Source organism: Pinus tabuliformis, chromosome 2_2 (assembly GCF_031772625.1).
Source record: "Pinus tabuliformis cultivar Carrire ecotype Pingquan chromosome 2_2, CPIR1, whole genome shotgun sequence".
Classification (NCBI taxonomy): Eukaryota; Viridiplantae; Streptophyta; class Pinopsida; order Pinales; family Pinaceae; genus Pinus; species Pinus tabuliformis.
Window position 1 is genome coordinate 322,083,928 of NC_142300.1, and position 3,278 is coordinate 322,087,205.

Sequence of the window (3,278 nt, forward strand, 5' to 3'; positions counted from 1 at the left end):
ACTAGTTCAGTAGAGCGAACTTGTACGACGTGCCACGAGTCACTGTTTCAACCTTTGGATCTAAAAAATGCATACAAAAAACTACAGTCCGTCCTCTTTCTCTACCTTCTTACGAAATTTCAATCCGATCCCCAGCGAGAAAGTTATAACGATTTTCCCCAGGTCACCTGTTTGGAATGTAATTCAGGAATCTGCAAAAGACCAACTTCCTCAGATCATATCTCCACAAATATAGTGCAAAAAGCTTTGGAATTTGGACCCGCGGTTCAGAGTGATTTCTTCTCAATTGGTTTTTTTTACAACTTCTGAAACGTTGTAGAAAAAACGTTATAGCGAAAATTCCACGAAGACCTATTTGGAGCAGCGAAACCCTAGAATCCAAAGCTCTGATACCAAATGTTATGAAACCAGCTCAAGAAAAGATAGATCAATGCCTTAGAATTCAGCCTCTTCGAGGGGGCAACCTCCTTTACATTACATAAATGAACAATTCTTGGATGATTCAAATGACAAAACCTCCTTTCTATATATAGGAGTCTAAGGAGACACAATATAATCCAGCCGACCTCACAATAATAATATAAAGCCACAAAAATAACAATAGAGGGATTCTATGGGGCACAGTAATAACAATATGGGGGCAATAGGGGCACAACAATATTAATAAGGGGTATAACTATAATAGTAATTGGGTAATCACTAGTATTATAGGGACCCAACATTGTGTCTTATTTTGTAATCGAGCTCTGCTCTATTGGAGGTTGCCCCCTCGAAGAGGCAAGTGAACATTGCTTTCTGAATAATAAAATACTTGTTGTTGTTTCTCACTATTCTATAATCTGGGTATATTTCTTCGCATATTCAGTATTCCGATATCGTCTTGCAGGTTAAGAGCATAACAGCCTCAAGTTACCAAGATTGGGGTGAGAAGTGTTATAATTGGGTTATACATAAACTGCAATGTTGAAAAGTGACACGTAAGCTGAAAATGTGAGGAAATAGGTAGTTTTTAGGAGGAAAATTGGAGATGGCCTCCAATACTTCCCTAAGATTAAGAAAAATCCAACCTTTTATAATATCTTCATATAAAATATTAATTTTTATACTTCTATTAAAAATGTAAAAGGTGTCTTTAATATATAAAATTATAGAAATATACTCATTCTTTATTTGGAACACCATACTATGTAAATTTGGATCTTTTCCAAAGAATCCAAACTTAGAAGACAATTCCAATTTATTAAAGATAGATCAAATCAAGATTATAAAACTCCAACAGTAAAGGTATTGTTAAATGGCACACTAATAAAGGATTTCATTCATTGTTATCTTAGAAAAAGTGATTGAAAAACATCATAGAAAAAGGATGGATCCAATCTTATAAAATCTAGAGATAAAGGTACCACTAACGAATACAATAATTTATAGAAATATACTTATATTCTCTATTTGAAACATCATGTTGTGTAAATCTTAGACTTTTCCAAAGAAACCAAAATCATAAGCTAATTCCCATTTTTTAAAGATAGATCAAATCAATATTATAAAACTCCAGCAACAAAGGTAATGTTAAATGGTCCACTAATCAAGGATTTAATTCATTGATGTGTTAAAAAAAATGATTGAAAAACATGATAGAAAAAGGATGGATCCAATATTATAAAATTTTGGAGATAAAGGTACTACTGAGGAATACAACAATCTAAGATTTCATCCAATATGACTTCCAAAATAATTGAAAATTATCAGAGAAAGGGAATTTCTCATCATGAAAAGTGGGAGAAATTAGACAATTTTTTTTCATTTGTTGACAAAGGAAAAAAATAGACATCTTTCCTTACATTCAAGGAAACATATTTCATCACAAATTTGTTGTCAAATAACTTCACAAAGATGCATTATAACACAAATATCAGGAACATTGGTTTTTCAATAATAAACCAATACCAATGGTACTTTCTTTTTGTTGAAGAGAAGCACCAAACCGTTTTCTCAATTAGAGTGGATCTAAAACTCCTACATATTTCAACTTAGAGCCAACAATACCATTTTTTTTTTCATTTAGAGTGTTGTCAAAACTCCTTGCAGACTTCCAAGAAAAGGCAACAATGAAGATCCACCAACTTCTACTAGCCCAAACTTGCATAAGCTTCCAAACTATTAAACTACACCACAACATCCACACCCAACTTTTAGTAGTTGTTTCTCAATAATTTCACTGTAATCTCTAATATGAGATAATCCACTTAGGATATTACTCTTTTTGAAATATATACTCATTCAATTTGAACATGGAAGACATGTTTGGTGTCACTAACATGAAGAAGGTGATAACCCAAAATCAATTGCTTCACACTACTCCCATCCATAATACTTAGATCTTTGCACACATCAATGTTTAAATGCATTCTTTTTGCACCTCCTACACCAACATGGACTTTTTTGAAGCCATTTAGGTACTTCTATGAAGTTTCGTGAATTGCAGGAGGATTGGAAATACCAGGTGTTCTTATTGTCCAAAAAATTACATGCTCAATCTATCAAACCCCTCTGCTTCTACTATTTGGTCTGCTCCTATGATTATCATTGTGGCATCTAGTTGAGATGTTGCATTGTAAGCCTCAATTATTAGTATAGAATTTCTTTAGTATGCTACATTTTCACATCCAAGCTTATGTATAGTTGTTGTGTATTTACCTAAACCTTGTATAGGTGTTGTGTATTTGCATGGTATACATGTAGACATTTGAGAAGAAGGTGAGTTGGAGAGTGCATCGAGTTACTAAGATTAGGGTGATAAAATTTATAATTGGGTCATTCATGAACTAGAATGGTTAAAATTAGATGGATTGCAAAGTTGAAAATTGACATGTGAGTTGCAATAATTAAGAAATAGTTAATTTTTAGGAGTTAATTTGGAGAGGACCCCATCTTACCAAGACATTATGAGAAAATCCATAATGGGGTGAGCTGACATGATGACAATTAGTAAGTTCCCTAGCAGGATGAACACACAGTAGTGTGACCATTATTACTGTTATGAGAAAAATCAGAAGAGCGTGAAATTCCATGGTGAAAATGAGTATGTACACTATGATGGTGAAAAATATAAGTGTACCAAACCTCCCAAGACAACCCATAATCATAATGTAGATGACCAATCACCAGGGATGATAATATGTTCTTCATAAAGACTATTCTTAAATCCCACAAACTACTTCGATACTTCTTAAGACAAATGCATCATTTTAGAATTTATTTATATAAATTATAAATTT